This window comes from Mauremys reevesii, linkage group 14, assembly GCF_016161935.1.
Source record: "Mauremys reevesii isolate NIE-2019 linkage group 14, ASM1616193v1, whole genome shotgun sequence".
Lineage (NCBI taxonomy): Eukaryota > Metazoa > Chordata > Testudines > Geoemydidae > Mauremys > Mauremys reevesii.
Window position 1 is genome coordinate 17,392,994 of NC_052636.1, and position 23,710 is coordinate 17,416,703.

General features: G+C 47.6%; 1 non-coding gene and 1 pseudogene across 1 annotated transcript; both read left to right on the forward strand.

The window, feature by feature from the left end:
• Positions 1-23,710, forward strand: part of LOC120381895 — a 198,606-nt pseudogene that overhangs the window by 168,114 nt on the left and 6,782 nt on the right.
• On the forward strand, positions 2,676-2,757 carry TRNAS-GCU. Its single transcript has one exon. It is a non-coding gene; the product is annotated as a tRNA-Ser (tRNA).

Below are 23,710 nucleotides of genomic sequence, written 5' to 3' on the forward strand. Positions count from 1 at the left end.
TAATCGAGCAGAGAAAGGCATAACAAGACCCAATGGCTGGAAGGTGAAAAGAGAAAAATTCATATTACAACTAAGGCACAAATATTCAACAGTGAGGATGATTCACCATAGGAACAAGCTACCAAGGAAAGTGGTGGATTCTCCATCTCCTGATGTCATTTAATGAAGACTAGATGCCTTTCTGGAATGTGTTTGCCACAAAAGTAGCTTTTGTGTCATACCAGAGGCCTGTGATACTCAGGGGGTCAGATTAGATGCTCTAATGGTCTCTTCTGGCCATAAAGTCGACTAATTTCTGAAAAACTGAGTGTAGCATTGGGAGCAGCGTCTGAGGTTTTCCTGTCTAGCCGGCTTGCTGCCTAGAACGAACGCTCCTTGAGTGGGGTGATCCACAGGGAGCAGCTCAAACCTGCAAAGTGCCTGGCCAGGGCAGGACATTGGCATAGCAAGGGAGGGTGTGGCAGTGACATCACAAAGGCCTTTTGCAGGACCTCAGCCTATTGGTCCAAGGTGGTGGGGAGGTGGTGACCTCACAGAGAGATGCTGACATCAGCCAGGCAGGACAGGGCGAGGGCCAGGGAAACCTCAGAGACCCCTGTGGCTTTGCTGCAGCAAGTCTCCTTCTCCAGGTCTCTCTTTGAGGACTGAGAGAGTATTCGGGTTCACGGAGGTGAGCGCCAGGAGGAACCTCTTTCGAGTTTTCTCCTTCCCGTTTAGTGATTTTACTGAAAACAGCCGTCCCTGTTTAGAAGGTAAGAGCCTCCTGGAGGTTTGAAACCTGTTCAGTCTGATTCTAAGCTCATGTGAGCATATTTTATTCAGGTCATTCAATGTCTGAAATTCAAGATCCGATGGTTAGTTTGAAAATCAGGGCTCTTGGGTCCTATTCCCAACTCTGCCACTGACTGGCTGTGTGACCTAAGACAAGTCAATTCTCCTTTCTCAGCCTTAGCTTCTCCTCTTTCAAGTAGGGATAATAATGATCCGCTCCTACCTACCTCAACACACTCACTCTTCCTCAAGACACACACTGTCTCTCCCCACACACACACAGTCTCCACACTGCAGTTGAAAAGCAGCTGGCAATCTAGTAGGATGCCCATGGAACAATGGGATTGAGAAACCTGCATCACTGAAAGTGCAGCCATGGAGACACCACACAGCAGCCTTCCCTAGCAGGGGCAGGGGGGCGAGAAGCGACATCATCTGAGCTCCCTGCATCCAGGTCACTTCTCAGCCGGGCTGCGTCAGGAGGGCAGAGAACAGCAGCTTCTGATGCTCCTCACAGCCCGGCCCAGGTGGGGAAAGTGACCAGGACGCAGGAGCACATAGTGCTGCTCCTCGCTCCCCCCAGCCTCTGTGGGGCCACGGAGGAGCACTGGGGCAGGGGAGAGCAGTGAGCACCTTTGCACGGCCACACGGTGCCCTTTGACCCCCTGGAGCCCTGGGCGGCTGCCGGGGGCCCCACCCCTAAGGCCAGCCAGGCTCCCCAGCACGAACAGCAGAGACACAGGGAGACTGGCCACCCACTGAGCAGAGGTAGCCTGGGCGGCTCGTAATGGAGGCTCGGGGGGGCTCAGCCTCCCCAAACCTTGCGTCGCCAAGGGGGCAGTGGGGCCCATGACTAGGGGCCCTGGCCAAATTGGGCCCCCCTGGGAAAGTCTCCCCCATGTCAGCCCCAGGGCTGGAGGAGCTCCCACTCCCTGCTACGGCCCGGGGGCTGCAGCAGGGGCACAGAGTTTCTCTGGTCTCGGGGCCGCAGCGGGGCCGGGGTAAAGGAGTGACAGGGTGGGGCCAGTGGGGGAAGGGGTGGAACAGAGGTGACAGTGGGTGGGGCCGTGGGTGGAAGGTGTGGAAGGGGGCGGAGCCACACTCAGAAGTGGGGGGGTCATGGTTCCGGTGCTGGGGCCCCCGCACTTGTTCTCCCTTTCCCTGGGCTTTGGCATCACCAGCCCCTGCTTAGCGAGTAGGGGGTCAGTGGTCCCCAAAATGTGGGGCGTGACTCCTAGGGGGACACAGAGGAAGATTGATGGGGGCACCTCAGGGCCTGAGCCAGCCCCATGGAGGGCAGGGAGGGAGCCCCACTCTGTCCCAGCTCTTCCCAACCCCACCTCAGCCTGGGCCCCTGGCTCCCAGCCCGGGCCTTGACTCCCTTACCCTGTCCGCTCCTCTCCCCAGCAAACAACGGCCCCACTCCCAGCCCCGGTTCTCAACCGCGGCTTCCGAGGGGCCACAGCCATGGATACGAGGGCGCAGTGTGAAATGTTTGGGGACCACTGGGTTAGGGTGACATCCTCCATCACTTCTCTGCCGTCCAATGAAAGCGATTCTCCCCACTCCACCCTCCGTCAGACGGCCTAGGCACGTTCTGCTGCCCTTCACTCGTACAGGAAGGAGAATAACATTTCATTCCACTCAATGCTAAAGTGATTTGTAACCAACCACCATCCCAAACTGGTCATTTTGGGGAAGCAGCCCCATCATGCTGCATAGCTAGGCAGAGTAGGGGTGTCTGTGCAAACACGGCCTGTTCCTGAAGTCTTCCCCCAGCTCCTCACTAGATGTGAGGGGGGAGCTCATTCAGCCCCTGCTTACGCTTCGTATTTAAAAACGTCTTAGTGTCCCTATCTCTGCCAGCCTTAGATTTCTCCTCCTGTCCCTGTTTTAGCAGTTTAGATGAGGTGGCCGAGTGGTTAAGGTGGTGGACTGCTAATTCATTGTGCTCTGCATGCATGGGTTCAAATCCCATCCTCATCGGATGTATTTAGTCTTCACTCTCCTTTATAGACAACCATCTCCCCCCTTGGTACAATGACAGATCCAGCAATGTTGCTTCTTGCAAACAAAAGCCTTCTCAGAATCTCAGCTGCACCCCCTGCTTCAAATAAAATGTCTAAATCCCAGATTTCTAAAAAAAAAATTCTCTAGTCCTGCATTATTTAGTTTTTATCTCAAAAGGGAACAGCCTCATAATTTCCCCCTAACACCCTGGGACCTCCCCAGATAATTACAATACCTCCATTCTGAGCAAGGTCACAACAGTGAACCAGAGCTAGTGTCTAGGCCAAGCTGGTCTGAAGGAGGCAACTCAACCATCTTCTCTTGGCAAGGTCTGACTGAGAAAACAAAATTCCCCAAACTGAAAATTTTCTGCTGAGAAACCACTACTAGTCTGTTTGGGGACTTTGGTTTGAATGTACTATTATTATTCTCTTCTGATTTCTGAATCAGTTTTGTCATCCAGGTGTATTTCCAGCTGTTGAGTTGTGGGGGAGAGAGGGCAACTCATAATGTCTCTACCCCCCCTTTCGTAGTTTCTTCCAACTTGCTAGGAAGTCCCTTTGCTAGGATGTGAGTCAAGCAGTGTCCATTGTCGCTGTGCTATCTCAGAGAAGTCTGCATTGTACACGGTTCCTGGGATAGTCCTTGGGAGTGTGGATCCCTTTAATGGGCCAGCAGCGGGTCTGGCTCCTCCCTTGTCACACCTGAAAGGCTGGTGGTGGGCATTTCCCACCCTCATCTCAGTCACACACACAGAGCAAAACTTCCCAGCCAATGCTACACACACAATCTCTCACAATATTAATGTTCAACAGACCAGTACTTTTGAAATGACACCTCACCAGGCAGACTTTGTACAAACCGTATCATCATTATATGAGAGTGGTGAATATGGGGCTTCCAGGGTGCTGCTTTGAGCACAGCGTGCCACACCTGGGCTGACATGGCAATGGAGACATACCCTTAGAGTCCATCTCTCCTGGGATAAAGATGGCAGGGCTGGCCTGGGTCATCCGACTTGGGCTCATGGTGCTAAAGCTGAGAGGCTAAAACTGTGGTGCAGATATTTGTGTTCACACTGAAGCCTGGGTTTGGAAACCCTCACCCCTCGTGGGGTCTCAGAGGTTGGGCTCAAGCCCATATGTCTGCCCTGTAATTTTATAGTCTTGCAGCCCAAGCCCCAAAACCCTGAGTCAGCTGACCCGGGCTTTGAGACAGGTGCCCTGGGTGTGTTAATCGCAGTGTAGACATAACATTAGGCTACGTCTCCAGTGCAATGAAACACCCACGACTGGCCCGTGTCACATTAATCAGGGTCATGCGGCTTGGGCTGTAAAGTTGCAGTGTCCGTGTCTCGGCTCAGGCTCAGTCCCCTGCTCCAGGAGCCCAGAAGGTTGGGAGGGGGTTTAGCAAGTGGAAATGGTAAAACCGCGGGGGAGTATTACCCTGGACTCACGGCATTTCTCCATTGGTCTGTCTGCTCTGGGGCAGGGACAGAAACACGTCCTGCTGCTTTTGTTATTTCAAAGGGCAGGTTTAGGATTTTCATTCTCAGACACGGTGCACAAAACAGGACTCCACCCTTGGCATAAACTAAACGAGCTGCCCACAGATTCTGGCAGCCACAATGAGGCATTTGGTGTGAGAGCTCAAACCTGCCCCTGTCCCAGAGGGAGGGGCTTGTCTGTGAGGGGACTGGACCACTGACCTATCAGCTCCTAACTCCCAAACTTTCAGTAACTCTATCCTCAGTGCCTGTGAGTGTAATTTAAAACATAAGAAAAACCACACTAGGCTAGACCGAAGGTCCATCCAGCTCTGAATCTTGTCTTCTGACAGTAGCCAATACCAGGTGCCCCAAAAGCAACTCAGTAAGGTACCACTGGAACTTGAACCCAGGATCTCCTGTATACAAAACAGTGGTTTTAGCCAGCTAAGCCATGGTGCCTACAGCTGCTGAAGGGATCATGTCTGCACACACCTGACTCTCTGCCAACCTCCATCTGGGCCTGACAAGCTTTGCTGGTGTTTGGATTCAGTAAAGCAGAGGAGCAGGTGAAGTTTTACTCCCAAGGTTCTTTGGACAGGTCGACACTACAAAATTAGATTGGTGTAACTACATTACTCAGGGGTGTAAAAATTTACCTCCTAAGCAATGCAGTTATATCAGCCTAACCCCGTGCAGATAGCGCTGTGCCAACAGGAGGGCTTCTCCCATCAGCATAGCTTGGGAGGGGCTTGGTTAGTGAAGATGAAGAGAATAGGTGGCCCATGGCTCTTGCATTTGGGGAGGCTGGGTGTGAGCGCTGAAGCTCCTGGAAGTGGGGCCCATTGGTGCCCAGACCATGGCACTGCCCCCACCCTTCTCCTCTCTCTGTGGCTCCACCTGTGCTCCCCTTGCTCCTGTTTGGCCACTTCCCACCCCCCGCTCTTCCTCTTTGGCTGAGGACGGCTGAGCCACCTCTCACTCGCTCGTCCTCTCCCCCAAGGCCTACCTGCCTCCTGCTCGTGCCTCTCCACCCCCTAACACAAGGTCTGCCCACCAGCCGCCACCGCCACCTCTCTGACCCGTCACTGCAACCCACCCTGCCCACCACCCACACCTCTCTGCCTCTCCCTGAGACCCGCCCTGCCCACTGCCCCCACCTTCGAGACCTGCTCTGCCCACCGCCTGAACCTCTCTGCCCCTCCCCAGACCCACCCTGGCCACGCCCTTCATCGGTCGCCTGAGGCGATTCCAGGAAACAGCAAGAATGGAATAACCTGCTGAGTTGACTCCAGGGTGAGGAAAGACAGGAGCCACCACCCCCCCGGCAGGGCTGCTTTAGTTAAAGTGTTTTAACTAAACAGCTATTGAACGTCCTCCCTATGCCCCTTGTGTCACCAGAGCACATCCATGCTAGCAGTTCTGAATGGCAACAGAGAGCAATGCACTGTGGGTAACTATCCCACTGTGCAACTGGCTGCAGGGAGTTTTGGGAAGGGTTTACAATGCCTCACGGGCTGGTACAGCATCACATGATGCAGGTTTCTCTATCCCACCGTTCCATGGGCATCTTACTAGATTACCAGCTGCTTTTCAACTGCAGTGTGCGTGGCGGGGTAGAGACTGTTTGTGTTCTGGGAGAGACAGTGTGTGCTGGGGAAGAGGAGTGTGTTGAGCTAGGTGGGAGCCAGTGATGAGCTGCCAAATTTTTAACAACGGGTTCCTCCTTCCCGGGTCGTGCCTCCAACCCCTCATGTTCCTTGACACACACACTCCGAGACCCTGACCCATCCCCCTTCCTGTCCCCTGCCTGCCCCGTGCCGCCCCACCCAACCCCTCCTCTCCTTCTCCATGGCCCCCCAGAACCCCTACCCCATCCAACCACCCCTTCTCTCTGTCCCTGAGTGCCCCACCACCTCATCCAACCCTGCTCTTTCCTGACTGCTCCCGGGACCCTTGCCCCCCTTCAATCCCCCTGTTCGCTGCCCTCTGACTGCCCTGACCCCTATCCACCCCACAACCCACCCCCTCCCTGCCCCCTTACCACACTGCCTGGGGACCGGGTCCACTCTGCCAGGACCACGACCGGCGCCGCGGGGCCCGACTCCCTGGGCCGGGCCGGCGCCACGGGGCCCGACTCCCCGGGCCGGCGCTGGGCTGGAGGGAGCCGCGGTCTGGGACCGGGAGCTGCTGAGCCAGCCGCACCTCCCCACCCCCTCCGCGCCCCAGCTTACCTGCTGGCTGCCTCCATGCTGCTTGTTCAGGCTTCCCGCGAACATCTGATTCGCGGGAAGCAGGAGGGAGGAGAAGGCGGAGCAGGAGAGGAGTGGGGGAACTTTTGTTAAATTTAGCAGCCCTTAACAACTGGTTCTAAAATGGCTGCTAAACTTAACAACGGGTTCAAGGCGAACCTGTGCGAACCCGCTGCAGCTCACCCTGGTAGGAGCGGATCATTATTATCCCTACTCGAAAGAGGGAGAAGCTACGTCTGAGAAAGAAAAATTGACTTGTCTTAGGTCACACAGCCAATCAGTGGCAGAGTTGGGAATAGGACCCAAGAACCCTGATTTTCAAACTGACCATCGGATCTTGAATTTCAGACACTGAAAGACCTGAGTAAAGTGCTCTCAGATGAGCTCCAGCCCAACAGCAGTGCACAGGAATTATTCAGCAAGTATTTGAGGAGAACTGCAATGATAGAGAGAATCATGAACTGCTCAGAGACCATTAATGCAGAGAAGCAGGAAAATTCATCAAACATAGAACTGATTCTGACTTATTTCCTTGGTCTTAAAGAGAACAACAAGGATCTGAGTCTCCTCCTGTCAATAACCCCTGCTCAGCCAATCAGGGTAGAGACTGAAGAGAGGAGGCTGAGGGTTCTCACCAGAGAGCCCAAAGGATGGCCCAGGCCACTGGTGGGGATCACTGCCCGAGCACTATTTCAGCCCCACATTTTTGTGTGGACCTCCCACAGTGGGAGCTGCAGAGCACTCCCCCGCAACACACACACATGCACACACACCCCACCCACCAGGAAAAAGGACAAAATAAGCAAGAGACGAAGAGAAAGGAGGGAGGGAGGAAAAGGTGAAACAAAAAGCACAAACCCCAATGTCCCCAGTGATGCTAAGCTACAAAATCCCAGGTGCGCAATAAAATTCTGCCTCCTTTAAGCTCGTGTTTTCCATGCCTAGAATTCAACTCTCACCAGATGGATCAGACTGAACAGGTTTCAAACCTCCAGGAAGGTCTTACCTTCTAAACAGAGACGGCTGTTTTCTAGTAAAATCACTAAAAGGGAAGGAGAAAACTCGAAAGAGGTTCCTCCTGGCGCTCACGTCCGTGAACCCGAATACTCTCTCAGTCCTCAAAGAGAGACCTGGAGAAGGAGACTTGCTGAAGCAAAGCCACAGGGGTCTCTGAGGTTTCCCTGGCCCCTCGCCCCTGTCCTGCCTGGCTGATGTCAGCATCTCTCTGTGAGGTCACCACCTCCCCACCACCTTGGACCAATAGTCTGAGGTCCTGCAAAAGGCCTTTGTGATGTCACTGCCACACCCCTCCCTTGCTGTGCCAATGTCCTGCCCCTGGCCAGGCACTTTGCAGGTTTGAGCTACTCCCTGGGGATCACCCCACTCCAGGAGCGTTCGTTCTAGGCAGCAAGCCGGCTAGACAGGGAAACATCAGACGCTGCTCCCAATGCTACACTCAGTTTTTCAGAAATTAGTTGACTTTATGGCCAGAAGAGACCATTAGAGCATCTAATCTGACTCCCTGCATATCACAGGCCTCCTGTATGACACAAGAGCTACTTTGGGGCAACACGTTCCAGAAAGGCATCTAGTCTTCATTAAATGACCTCAGGAGATGGAGAATATTTGTGCCTTAGTTGTAAAATGAATTTGTCTCTTTTCACCTTCCAGACATTGGGTCTTGTTGTGCCTTTCTCTGCACGATTAAAGAGCCCTTTAATACCCAATCTCTCCATTAAGGCAGTTCAATGAAGTCACCTTTCAATCTTCTTTTGATAAGCTAAACAGGTTGAGCTCTTTCAATAGCTCACTAGAAGGCATTTTTCTCCAGCTCTCAGAACCTTTGGTGGCTCTTTGCTGCTCCAGCTCCAATTTCACAACATCTTTTAAAACGAGGACACCAAAACTGGAGGCAGTATTCCAGTATAAGTCTCACTGATGCCGTGTCACCTCCTGTGACGTTACTGACATAATCTGTAACTGTATAGATCACCGTTGTGACCACTGTTCTATATTTGCAGCCAATATTGTAGAAAGGTTGTCGTGTAAGGGGTCTATGGAGGGGTTCTGATTGGCTGATTATAATGATGCTATCTCTAGATGTGTATCATTTTGTAGTTGATGTTATGAGTATTGGCTCTATGCTGCCTGTATTTCAAACTTGTGCTCTGCTTCCAGGGAACAGCCCAGCCAGAGAAGTTGGTGTCAGTTCTGCCTAGCCTGCTTGATGGCCCATTAAGGACCATCAGCTACACAATCAACCCATTGAGAGAAGGTAGATACGCCTTGTGACTCAGCAAGGTCTGCAGGACCTGCCTATGGACAGAACTCTAAGGTTTTTCTGTGCCACATGCTGGATAGAAGCAGCAAAGAGTCCTGTGGCACCTTATAGACTAACAGATGTTTTGGAGCATGAGCTTTCTTGGGTGAATCCCACTTTGTCAGATGCATGTAGTGGAAATTTCCAGGGCAGGTATATATATGCAAGCAAGAAGCAAGCTAGAGATAACGCGGTTAGTTCAATCAGGGAGGATGAGGCTCTCTTCTAGCAGTTGAGGTGTTGTCACCGCCTGCTTCTTACTTGTTAGTTTATAAGGTGCCACAGGACTCTTTGCTGCTTTTACAGATCTGTCGAAGAAAAACTTGTTCTCGCTTTTTGTTTGGGTGCAGCAAAATTAAATACTTTATTATTTCTCCAGTAATTACAATGGAGGGAGAGAGTGCCATAGGACACAGGGTCCTGGACAGGTCTCTCAACTGGTAAACAATTACATCAAGCCTTTATACCGTTGTTTCAGACAATTTCTAGCAATAATACAGACAGTAAAAAGCAACAAATACATTTTGTTTATACATAAGCTTTTCTGCTATCTCACTAGAAAACAAGACTGCAAGACTGCATATTGCAAGGTCGTAATAACTTTCACACAATTCACTCTGTCTTACATTATCTTGCTTCCTCACGTCACCAGGGTCACAGTTAACCTAACTCATGCTAACTAACATTCATTAAGATCTCTTCAAAACCTTGTTAATTATTTACTGGCTTCCACACTCCCTTTTGTACTTCTAGTACAACAAACAATCTCAAATCTCAATTCGCATGAAACCATGGACTTCAGATTCTACAGCAAACATGTCAACCGTCATGGACGTAATGACAATGCATAATTAGCATGAACATGAAAGGTATTGCTATTCTTACGTTATTTACAACAACAACAACAACAATAATATAATCCTAAATTAACTAACAACACTACAAATAATAACAATCCTATAGGAATAATATAATGGGGCTGTTGTACAATCGTGAACACAAAGCACAAAACATCATACCTAGTACATAAAGTAAACACTCTATAAGCTGTATGAAAGGCATTCCTTCCAGCTTGATATACATTCTAAAGCATGGGAATTTGCCCTTGCAATTCAGAGATTCTTTGAACCTTTGGTAACAATGAAAGCAAATTTTGAAACTGATCAGGCACCATTCTAGTCCAATCAAAATATACCTAAAGTCTAAGAGCTACTTGCAATATTCTATCTGCATTCTATCTGCAGGCCAGTAAATGATATAATGGCCTGCAGCAGTGGTAAGATCAATATGTATATCTTGTAAAGTGGTGGCATTAACGCACACACAGCTATCATTAGGTTGAAAAAAAATGGGTGTCCCGTCAGGGTAGTTCCTTGACCTCCACCCTCTCAACAAATATCGTCATAAACAGTGACAACTTCCCCTAGCTTCAGTTTATAGATACACTGAGCTGTGGTGGTTCTAACGGCCAAAATGTCCATTGACTCTCTATTCTTATCCAAAATGTCAGGTGTCATTCTAGGGGTACTGTCTAGAAATCAGTTGGAGATACCAGGTGGTCTAATTTCCCCAGATGTCTCGGTAAACAATTACAGTCCCACAGGCATCCTCCTCATGGACCCAGCAGGATTCGGTATGTGGGAGCCCACACCCACCCTAACCGGTCCATATGCTTGGAAGGAGCACTGTGAATGTCCACACTTCCATCCAGAAAGTGTCCAAGTATGTCTTCATGACCACAGATCAGATGGTACTCCTGACATGTCTGGAAGGGCAGTGGGCCAAGTCTAGTCCAGATCCCACTGCAATGCCTTCCCAGCCTCAGTGATATTCAATACCATCTCTGTCAGTAACTTCTGGGTCATAGAACTAAGGGTGGAAATGACATGTAACTCACCAACTCCAGCCTGTACTGAAGATAGCTGAGCGTCAAAAATAAGGCTAGTGGCCTTTTCCAGTTGGCCCAATTTCTTATCATGTTCGTTGCCTTTAAGAATAGTCCAAATGGCTACTACACTATTGGCCCCAGCCCACAGGGATCTGGTCAATTCCCTTTTTGTCCAGAGGAAATAACCCAGGCCTTTTTGTTGTGCTAATCTAATGGTAGCCCCTTGTGAGCAATCTGGGTATGTAGAAAACTGGATAAGGGCAATGTCAGGTAAAATCCAACTAGGGAGGGCAATACATACTGAAGGATTTATCCAAAACACAGGGCGCAGCCTGTAGAATAAACCCCAAAATCCAATTAATACCACAGTCCCAAGCATGGGTCCCACAAATTTCCTCCTGCCAGTGTACAATTCTTTGTTTCTTCACCAGGGTCAGTTCTCAATGTCCTTTTCAGTCAGGAATTCCTGGACTTTGGCAATGTCAGTGGAGTGAGTGTGTCTTCTTCTTTCCCAAAACAATCAAGGTTTAGCATCCTACAGGAGAGGTTTCTAGCACATATCACTCCTGTAATAGCTGTGCTTTTTCTAGAAAAGTCTAAAGGCACAGCTGGTCTGGCAGTGGACAAGGGAGCTTTTTCCCTGCTGTCCAGAAGCACAGTAGAACTAGAAGAAAGAATAGGCTAATCATCAATAGGAAAATTCTCCTGATGTGGAGGGGTCTTTGTGCAGTGAAAATCCTGGGTCCAAGCAGTCAGTCTGTGGCACTGCACAACGGTGTTGGTAGTCAGCAGGACTTGGAAAGGGCCTTTCCAGCATGGAGCCAAGGCAGTCTTTCGCTGATGGATCTTTATGTAGACCCAGGCTCCTGGTTCCAACGAGTGGCAAGGTTGCACAGGATCCTTTGGTAGTGCTTCCATCATCTGTGCATAAAAAGACTTAACACATTTCATTAGTGCCTGACAATATTTAAGCATTATGTTATCCAGCAAATGAATGTCCATCTGAGCTGGGGTTAGCGGGGGTGCAGTTGGTAGTCAGCATTGGGTGTCCTGTCAAATTTCATGAGGCTGAATCCAGTCGTTCGATTGGGAATGGCTCTCATACACCTCAGTGCCAAAAGAAGGCATCCGCCACCTTAAGTTCGTTTCAGCACAAATCTGGGCCAGTATATTCCTTAAAATCCTGTTCTGGCGTTCCACTGTCCCAACTGTGGGTGGTGAGGGCAGTGAGTTGCACATAACTCCTTCACAATCGGTCCAGTAAAATGAATTCCACGATCACTGTTGATACCCACAGGGATGGCAAAACGTGGCACAAAATCTTTAAGCAAAATGTCACAACAGTCCTGACACCTGCTTTTCTGCAGGGAAAAGCTTCAACCCAAGTGGTAAATACATCAACTAAAACTAATATATCCATAACCACAACATGTAGACATGTAAATAAAATCAATCTGAATATCTACAAAGGTCCCCAAGGAGGAGAGTGGCTACCGCTGCACACCAATCTCGTGTAATTGCAGCAAACATTTCCTTCCTTGGTAGGCAGCCAAGCAGCGTCCTTGACTGGGGCCAGCGATGTTAGCCATTCTCTGTTGTTTTTTCCATTTAACCTACAAAGGAAACTTTTACTCTTCAATTATACACCTTTTCATACCATGAACACATAAACAGTACTGTTATACAGTACAGAAGTATTATCATTCAATGTATGCCACATATACCCTTTCACTAAATAACCTTATTACAGAACTTTGGAAGAACAAGCCAGACAAGCACACCCACTTTGAGAAGTTCACTTAATATAACTTCTAGTCCAATAGCTATCCACCATCCCCAGCCCTCTGGCTAAAAGTCTGAGGTAGCCAGAAGGATCCTCGCATAATATGGGGAGTGGGTTAACTTTTCATGTCCTTGCTTCCAAAGACTGTCAGTATGATTTTAACAACAATTCTCAATTAAAAGATTTGGCCAATGTAGTTTCTTTCTCTTACTGAAGAAAATGTATTAGACTTTAGTATATCACATTTTTCTGATATAACTAAACACTTTGTATTCTAAGTTGAACAAAACAAGTATCTGCATTGCAATGCAACATTTTCGCTTGATGTCAAATCAGAACATCTCATGAAAATATTAAACACAACAATTTTTGGCCACGAGACAAAACACCACAAAACAGAACATAGAACACACAACATAATTGTGACTGCCAGTAAATCATAGTACGTTGAATGCTGTGCAGCTGGCATTAATGTTCTTTGATTATCTGAAAGACAAAACAGAGATCCACCTCTTCGGGGCAGTTAAATACTTAAAATATACAAATACTCTTGTTGATTCTAGGCAAAACAGAGGAATTACCCCATATTTTCTCGTATGTGCTTCTTAGACAGCCCTGGTTCAGCGGCCTCTACCTTATCAGTTAGTTAATTTGCATTAACACAGATGCTCTCCGGCTTGCTTTCTTTTTACTGTTAACTCCTGCTTTTAAACACTGAAAGAAAACATCCCCACGTATAGTGCCTGTAGGGCCTAATAAAATTTCATTACATAGCACTGTATACATTCTTCAACTGATTTAACAAAATCGTTCATAGCCAAATGAGTGCAATCTAATAATTTCTTTGCCTGAATTCATTCACAAACATGTCAAAGACACCAAAAAACTGTTCTCTTTAGCTTTTTCACAAAGTTCAAGTGCTGTTCCCCAGCAAACACAGAGTCAATTTTTCATTTTCCTTAAAAATCAATTGCTTTTTCCTTCCAACAGCCACTTTACCAATGCAAATCACCATTCCAAATATCCTTCTGAGTATTTGAAATCCTCATGCTTATATTCACTTACTCCTTCTTTCCACTACACCTCAAAAGTTTCCAACCTGTTTTCCAATCACTCTGTCTGTTGCCTGTCCGCCGGGGCCCGATCCTTTTTTCCTCACTGAATCGTCCCGTCCATGGACACGAGCTTGTTCCACAACCAGTTCTTAGCTAGGAGGGTGGGCTACTCAACTAGCCCCCACCCTTCTGGTCTTGTCCGCAAAACATTTCTACTCACAAGACTACCTGAGTCCTCCCTAGTAAGGCTTGCCACATGGGCAAAAATACATGGCCATTCACTTAACACATAATCCAAACCCCTTTGGGGGTCTACCCAGAGACCCACCCATTTGTCCGCTGACACTTAAACAGAAAAGAAAATTACACAAAAAGCAAAGAAAATTACAGTCTAAGCCAAATTTTTCTACTTCTATTATATTGTCCGCTACGGGGACTGTAAAATCTCAGACAACCTCAGAGCTTCATCGCACACATGGCTTCCACCCTGAGGAATTACTTAACGAGAAGTTCAGTTCCGCCACACACCTAACGCCCAAATGAACAGAGCAGAAAAACATCAGTAACCGGTTAAACAAAACAGAGCCAAAGCTAAATAGTGCACCAATACCAAATAGTGTCTCCTTATTCTATTAGGGCTCACCTTTAACCATACAACTTTATCATATAATACCAAACAATACCAAACAAAGCAAACATAAAATAACAAGGGTAAAACAGATAGATGGTGTAAATTCTACAGGGCTTCCCAATTTCTATTGCTCACCAAACTGTGACAAATTTCTGTTACCAATTATCCCTTATGTCAGGTGATCAAACTGACATTGCAGGACTGGGGGTAGATAGAGAAATCACACCATGTATCCAAATTTTAAAGCTTCATTAAAAATAATAAAACAACAATGGAGAGTATTGGGAACACTCCCACATCACTCAGGAAAATATGAATGCCCCAAGCCTTAAACCACTTTAATACTCACACATGTCTCACTGGGAAGTTGCTTGCAAATATAATTCCATTCTGTAACTTGTAGTGCCTCTATTTTCCACAAGCAGCTGGGGCTGAAAGCAGTTTTCTTTGCACTTAGTATAGTCCGCACTAATTCATGACCTTGAAGACAAAACAACTTCTCCTTTATCTCAGGGCTGCCGAATTTCAAATTAACTCATTCCTAGACAAATTGCTCACACTGTGTCAGAGGTTTTTCTCTGTGATTAAAGCTCCATTGAGATATATGATCTTATCTAGATTGAAGGTACCTTCTATCGGGCATTGTTTAAATGAATTTTCACGCGTATACAGATTCCAATCATTTAAATACCTGCAGGTTTTAGGACCATAATGTACGTACATGTAATATGCTGGGCACCCTTAGGGGTAAGGTGGAATATTTAGACTGTCCCTTACCCATTTCCACTTACACACACAGAGAGGGTGTCCTGTCCGTGCTAGCGGCTCAAAACCAAGGAGATGATCAGACTGTCAGTAGCCCACACGGAAGGGAAAGGGGAGGAAGATGGGTTCACACACCCTAGACCCAGGCAGCTTCCTCGCCGGACTATGCCAGGCTGAGTCAGCCCACCGTGGGTCGGATCTCCTAAAGATCCACTAGTTACTGGGCCAGCCTGCAACAGCCACTCACACTGGTGTACACACACACACACACCCCAAGGCCTGTTTTCTTCCTTTTTCTTTTAACCCTTTTCAACCTTTTTATCTTTTTTTTTTTTTTTTTTTTTAACCATGATGCATCTTTTACCTCGTCCGACCAATACCATGAGGCGGTATGACAACCCCTCTCGAGGCGGTAAAAACCCCTCAGCACTGGTGCATTCTAATGCATTTACCTATGCATTACCTTATGCATTACCTTATGCATTTCCTTTACAACTCAGCAGTTCCCAGTACTGCTATAAACTAACCTTATTGGGGCCTCTCCCAATACCACTTTGCATCTGATCCTGCTGCACAGTCAATAAGTTCAGATGGCGTGAGCTCAACAGAGACAGACGCCCTCACGGAAAGTCCTCCTCCGATACCCCAATAGAGATTTCAAAAGGTCTCATACCTCTGCGTGGCGCCATGGGGTTCAAGGGAATGATCCGTAGTAGTTGTCTGTGGGTCTGTGGGCGTTATCCTGGACGAGCCCCCAAATTGTCGAAGAAAACTTGTTCTCGCTTTTTGTTTGGGTGCAGCAAAATTAAATACTTTATTATTTCTCCAGTAATTACAATGGAGGAGAGAGTGCCATAGGACACAGGGTCCTGACAGGTCTCAACTGGTAAACAATTACATCAAGCCTTTATACTGTTGTTTCAGACAATTTCTAGCAATAATACAGACAGTAAAAAGCAACAAATACATTTTTTTATACATGCTTTTCTGCTATCTCACTAGAAAAACAAGACTGCAAGACTGCATATTGCAAGGTCGTAATAACTTTCACACAATTCACTTGTCTTACATTATCTTGCTTCCTCACGTCACCAGGGTCACAGTTAACCTAACTCATGCTAACTAACATTCATTAAGATCTCTTCAAAACCTGTTAATTATTTACTGGCTTCCACAGATCTAAACTAACACAGCTACCCCTCTGATACTGGATAGTGTCCTGGGGACAAAGAACACAAAGACTCACATGGCAAGAGACTATAAAGGCTGATGTTTCGTCTCCATCTTATCTTCAATCCTGCTTCATACCTCTGGAGGGACTTTGCTACAAACTGAAGCTCTGTACTAAGGACTGAATGACCCATCCCAGCTGTGGATTGACTCCAGAGACTTGATTTGAACCTGCAGTTTATTCCATCACTGCTACAAGCCTGAACCAAGAACTTTGACATTACTGGATGTAACTGATTTCGTTTAACAATTTTAACTCATCTATATTTCTTTCTGTTTTATGAATAAACCTTTAGATTTTAGATGCTAAAGGATTTGCAAGAGCGTGATTTGTGGGTAAGATCTGACTCATCTATTCACCTGCATCTGGGGCTTGGTCCTTGGAGTCCTTTGAGAGAACGTTTTTCTTTTACTGGGGTATCGGATTTCATAACCATTCATCCCCATAAGGAGCGGAGCTGGTGGTGATAGAAGGGAACTGGAATAGCTGAGGGAATTGCTTGTATGATGTCCGATTAGCCAGTGGGGTAAAACCAAAGTCCTCTCTGCATGGCTGCTGTGACGTGCTTTAATAGTAAAGGGCACCCAGCCTTGGGCTGTGACTGCCCTGCTCGAAGCAATTTGTCCTGAATTGATACTCTCAATAGTGTCCTGCGAGTGGTTGCACTGTTACAGGGGTCGCCCGGGATTACAGCTGGAACCTCTCCAAGCTCAGGATGCGCTCTCAGCTAGGGGAAGTATCGTAACCCACACACCTCCAGGTGTGGTGGGGCGTCCCAGCTAGTGGCACCGGGATCACTTAGAGGAGAGATAAAATGAGTCTTTTCTACAGTCTTAGCTAACAGCCAGGTGGCTTTCAGTTCATGCTGTGGAGGCCCACGACTAAGCTCCTGAGTTCCCAGTTTGATCCCACTCCACCGACAAGTCACCGACCCGGATCTGTCAGTGTAACAGACACAGCTGCCACCCTAAGAAGGAGAGAGCTGCCTGCCATACCCGGCCGCAAAGAGGTGCCAAGCAGTGAGATGACACCGCTCAGAGCTTCCTGTGACAAACTGCAAACTTTGGACAATAGCGGGTGGTAGGAAATGTTGCCCTCAGAGTGGCCTGGGTCAGAGCCCATGGGGGGCCCTGGGCTACATGCCACGCCCTTTTCCCGAAGGACCGAAACCCTGACCACTAGGCAGCTTCCCAAGAGCGAAGGCCATCACAAGGCATCTGTCTTCAAAGTTTGCAAAGGATGCTGGAGCAGAAAGGGAGAGAGGATGAGGTGGCTCTTGGGAGGAGGGAGGGAGCCTATGAGAATCTCTTGTTTATCACCATCAACCCAATGATCAGATAATTGATGCCTAGAATCTTCCTGACATGTTGTAATTGATTGATCTAGGTTTTAAAATGGGTACTACATTTGCAGACGGAGAAATGTCAGCGAGTTTAGTGGAAGGCCATTGCAAGCTCAGCTAATTATGCAATGTAGCTTATGGCCCATCTAACAAGCTCCTCAAACAATAGCTCCCAATTTTCATTCACATTGTTCTGTTTAGAGTTTTTCTCCAAAACACTTTTACTAAATCTTTGGGTCAGCTTTGGAAAGTTAGCCCTTTCAGTGCACCAAATATAAATATTGCTGGTGAGGACTGCCTCTATTGGTCATAAGAACGGCCATATTGGATCAGATCAATGGTCCAGCCAGCCCAGAATCCTGTCCTCCCACAGTGGCTAACAGGTGCCCGCGAGGGAATAGACAGAACAGGGAATCATCAAGCGATCCATCCTGGCCGCCCATTCCCAGCTTCCGCAAACAGAGGCTGGGGACAAGAGCATGGTTTTGTATCCCTGCCCATCCTCGCTAATAGCCAATGATGGACCTGTCCTCCATCAACTTACCTAGTTCTTTGATGGACCCTGTTATAGTCTTGGCCTCACAACATCCTCTGCAAAGTTTCCCAGGTTGACTGTGTTGGATGAAGAAATACTTCCTTTGGTTTGTTTTAAATTGCTGTCTATTCATTTCATCGGGTGACCCCTAGTTCTTAGTCATCTCTTTCCAAGCTGAAAACTCCCTCAGTCTTATTAATCTCACCTCACATGGAAGCTGTTCAAGATCCCTAATCATTTTGCTGCCCTTTTCTGTACCTTCCCAACTCCGATATATCTTTTGAGATGAGGGCCAGCTCCACTATTCAAGATGTGGGTATACCACAGATTTATAGAGAGGCACATTATATTTCTGTCTTGTTAGCCATCCCTTTCTAATGACTTCCCAACATTTTGTTGGCTTTGACTGCCGATGCACATTGAGTAGATGTTTTCCAGAACTATCCACAGTGACTCCAAGATCTCTTTCTGTTGTAAGAGCTAATTTAGACCCCATCAGTTCAAATGTAGAATTGGGATCATGTTTTCCCATGTGCATTACTTTGCATTTATCCACATTGAATTTCATCTGCCTTATTACTGCCCACTTACCCGTTTGGCGAGATCCCTTTGTCACACTTTGCACTCTCTTTTGGACGAATTCAACTTGAGTTGGTTTGTATCATCTGCAAATGTTGCCACCTCACCGCTTACCCCTTTTTCCAGATCACTTCAGAGTATGTTGAACGGTGCTGGTCCCAGTACAGACCCCAGGGGACACCACTATTTACTCTCTCCATTCTGAAAATCAGACCCTTTCTTGCCTTGAACCAGTTACCTATCCCACAGAGGACCTTCCATCTATACCATTTTGCTTCAGAGCCTTGGGAGAGACATTCTCAAAGGTTTTCTGAAAATCTAAGTATACTATATCCACGGGATCACCTTTATCCACATGCTTGTTGACTTCAAAGAATTATAGTAGATTCGTGAGACATGATTTTCTCTTACAAAACCATGTTCATTCTTCCTACTGTAAGCGGGCTGACTACCTGGCGGCGCTCCTGCTGGTTGTCTTGGGAATTAGCTCTCCAGCTGTCAGAGTGCCCTCTGCAAGCCGGTGATCTGCCTTACCTCAGCTGGCCCCTGTCCCTCCGAGGACCCCAGTGCCCCTTTACCCTGGACAGTACCCCCTCAGCCCTGGGTCTCTCCTCCCAGGGGAACCCCACCCAATATCCCCACTTCACCTCAGTCTTGGCTACTGCCCAGTCTCCATCCAGCCCCCATTCACTGGGCAGACTGCAGCATGAGCCACTCATCACAGGCAAAGGGTTTGACCTGCCGCCTCTGCTTCCCACTGGCTGCCCCATTGCAGCCCTGCACCTATTCAGCCTATAGTCAGGCCTGCAGACTGGGGCTTTCCAGGCCAGAGCTCCCAGCCCTCTGGCCCTTCCCAGCCCTGCTCCCATTCTAGGTGTCTTGCTTGGGTCCCTGCAGCCATGCCCTTCTCTCACTACAAGCAGAGGGAGACTGACTGGCCCTGGCCCACAGCCCTTCTAGGGCTAGCTTGCCTGACTGGGGCATGGCCACAGCTGAGCCTACTTCCATCGGCATCAGCCCAGGCTCTCTTGCCCCAGCCCCAGCCCTCTCCTGGGCTGCTGCCTGGCAGGTGCAGGAGCAGGTAACCACCCGCCACACCCAGCAAATTCCGCTCACCGATGTTTCCTAATCATTGGCTCTACACCCACCCAATGTGCCTGGTACTGACGTTAGCCTCAGTGGCCTGTAATTGCCAGCCGCCTCTGGAGCCTTTTTCATACACTGCTCCAGCCAGAGACTAACGGCCGCCCAGACTTTCCCCTTCTCCCTTCTGGGAAATCAAGTCACACTTCTACAAGGAGCTAAAGAAGCCTCAACCCTGCATCTGAATTAATGTCACATTTCTCACTGCCCGACACAAACAAATGTCATTTCAATCCCAGGTGAGTCCACTTCAGTCATTCCTCAGCCCCATTCCTTCCTCCTGCCTTAGCTTAGGGGCATTGCGCCACCCTGTGGGCGTTCCCCATGTCCCTCCTCAGTTTCACATACAGACACACTCTGTGCCGTTCAACGAACAGCAAAACCTTCTGTGTCTCTAGTCTGAGCTTCAGGCATTCACCCCATTGAAACTTCTCCTGCAAATGGCAACGGCCGAGAGAGGGACGTGGCAATATCTTCAGCCCTGAGAGTGAGATATCCACTCTCCTCTTCTTCAAGCTGCTGGCAGCACGTCCATAAAACATGTATCATGGAATAAAAAGCTGAGTTTACTCCAGGGTGAGGAAAGAAAGGAGCCACCAACTCTCTGAAAAATCTCTGTGCCCCAGAGAGAATCCTGCGCCTGCTATTGAATCACTGATGTGCTTCAGCCACAATGGGGAAAGCATCTGCCTCATGGGGGTATAGCTCAGTGGTAGAGTGCTTGACTGCAGATCAAGTGGTCCCTGCTTCAAATCCAAGTGCCCTCTAATGCCTTTTTTTTTTCTTTTTTTTTTTTTTTTTTTTTTTTTTGGAAAAAGGGAAAATATTTTGATTACCATTCTCCATTATGTTCAGAAGCTCCACTATATGGGGATGCTTGAAATGAATGTAACACTCAACATTTCACTGTCCAAATGCATAAAAACCTAGCACACCTGCCCATCAGCTGAAATCAGTTCCAAGCCTCTAAGTGTCTAGTTTATGTTTTCGTCAATTAAACAAAGGGATCATAGGAATGTACATTTGCAGACCCCTCCTCTCCAGGGCTGTGCTGTGCAGAAGAACAAGAACCACATCCAGTTGGGGTTCAGGAGTCTGACGAGCAAAGGCCACTTGGTGGCTAAAGTCACCAGCACTTTGGCTCCTTCCCATTCAACCAGCAGCTGGGCTCCCAGGACAAGGCACGAGAAGAAGACAGTGGCTGAGCAGGAAAATAGCCACCAAGAAGCTGGCTAAAGCTGTCAAGATCCCCAGGAGGCCACCATGCCCATGTCCAGAATGTACTGACTGCAGCAGGGACCAAAAGGCAGAGAAAAGCCCTCAAAAGTTCTAAGTTGCCAAGCCCCAGAAGGTGATCAAAATCCTACCTAAAATCAAGACAGGATAAGGCCACGGTCATCTCCAAAGCCAGGGCTAAGAAGGTAACACTGAGAAAGAAGTGGAGAGATTTCCATTGGGATGACTCCTGCTCCCCTAATGGCTCTGTTATGAATCACCATGGACCATGCTGTGTTTTGTGTAACACCTGCCAGGTGGAGTGATGCACTGACAGGGCAGCTGCCCATGAGCTCATTCTCTTCCATCTGCTTCTGCTGTTATTTCAGAGCCGGCACTAGCGGAGTGTGTCCCTGTCACTTCACCAGCTGTAGAACAGGCTCTGTCTGCAGCCCAGCTCTGATTAATCCCACTTTTAATATATTCCTACTGCGATACTTTCCCATTTCTCTGCCTCATTCTAACATTCCGGTCAGAGACTGAATATGGGGAGGGATGGACTCACTGTGTGACATTCGTAAGTTGCCATCGTGATGTGACTGAAACCTCTGCTGGAGGTGGGCAGGAGCCTGTTACACACACAAAATAGCTAAGCTTGACCAAACTACCTGCTACACATTCAAACCCTCCTGTACACACAAAACAGAAATTGGGGCCTGAGAAATGGCAACTTTCCTTTAACACAGATCATTGTTTTCTGTACTCCAGAGGCACTGAAATAGCAGCTGTTTAAAGGTAATGTGCTTCTACTTCATGATCAGCAGCAGAGCCTCTGTAAATTTACCACCAGAGAGTTGATTGTTTCTAACTGCAGGGTTAGCCAGACCATTCAGTAACATTATCGCTCTGTCTACAAAGCCTTTGGTTAGTGACGAATCATGAGACTTATCCTCCCTGCTCTAATTCCACTGTGTCATAGGTTTGTTCCCCACTTTGAACTTTAGCGCCCACAAGATGGGGACCTGCATGACTCCTCTAAACTAAAATCCTAGTTTAGATCTGGTAAAGCTGCCACCAGCCAAGTTTCTTTAGCGTCTGGCACACTTCCTGTTCCCCAAACTTTCCTCTTGGGGAACACAGATCCAAACCTCCTTGAATCTTAACATTACTAAAGAGGGATTCCTATCCCCTTCCCTTCCTCCCTAGTCCTTGGGAGAGATGGCCTGGATTCAAGCTTATTGAATCAAAGAAAGAGGGATCTACACTTTTCCCCCCTCCTCCCCTGAAAAATCTAAGCAAGGGAAAATCAATCAAGTTCTAAAGAGAAAGATTTTATTAAAAGAGAGAAAGTAAGTACACTATCTCTGTAACACCAGGATGAAAAATATACAGGGTCTAGGCTTATCAATCCTGAGAGGCTTTCTCTCTCCCCTCTCTTTCTCAGAATAATTGGGCAATGCAAACATAAATAAAGATATTTCTTTCAGCAAAATATACAACTGCAATGTAGAAATTAATTAGGCGACTAAAACTGGCCTTTCTAATACTCTTCCAGGAAAACTCCTGGAGAACTTGGAGATATGTCTCATTCTTAGATCCGGGGAAAAAAGAGAAACGGCAGCAATCCCCAACAAAGAACACAAACAAAGCACTTCCTCCCCAGAGATTTGAAATGGTCTTATCCCTTGATTGGTCCTCTGGTCAGGTGTTCATCAGGTTACTGAGCTTGGTTAACCCTTTACAGGTAAAAGAGACCTTAACCCTTAACTATCTGTTTATGACATTACTGACTCCAGCAACTCTTTTCCCAGTTCTGGTCTCCAAGAAAATAAACAAATTAAAACAACCTTCAGAACTAACATGCTGTGGGAAAGTGGGAAATGCTGATAGGCTCAAATAACCCAGTTTCTTCTGTGTCCTGTGTGTGTCTATCTGCTTTGTGTGTGACCAGTGGGGCTTTTTGTTTGCTCCTGGCAGGTTCAACCCTGTCAGATTTCTCTGTGTGGGAGGGGGCCAGAGAAAACAGTAGACACCCCCTAGCCTTTCTAGGCTGGGATTAGGCAAAGGAATAGCCAACCTTGGTCTCAGAAAAACAAAAATGTTATATAGAAACAGTGGTAGAAAAGTTGGTGATAAAGAAACTGGTAAACAATCACAGTGTCCAGGCTTTCAGCACCTGAAACACAGAATTCAAAAAGCAAAGCTCAGGGGCTATTTGGGGTTTATTCTCTGAGCTTGTCACAAGGTGCTTGTAGCACAGGGGGAGCACTTTCTTGGAAGCTCCCATCCCACAAACGTGGAAAGGAAAATAGATTCTCAGGTTTCATAATGGATTGAAGGAGTGATGGTGATGGGGAAGCCATGGGACTCTTCTGATTTACTCCCAACTATGTCTGTGGTTGCAACAGGTGAAATGAGACATTTTCCCTATCCCTGCCTCCTGTTCCCTGCTCTTTGTTACAGTTCAATATAGTTTATGCAAGTGAAATTGATATTAAAATATACTCACTCCCAGCACAACTCATGCAGCAGCACTCAGAGCAACTGGGAATGAAAACAATTTGTTCTCTCAAGGTGGAACCTGATGACTCAACTGTTGCTGTGGAAATGGGGAACAGATAAACGTGATGCTCAGGGTTTGTTTAGACTAGGAAAGTGATGGAGCTTTAGGTCAGGCCGGTGAAAGCACGCAACCACTGCACCC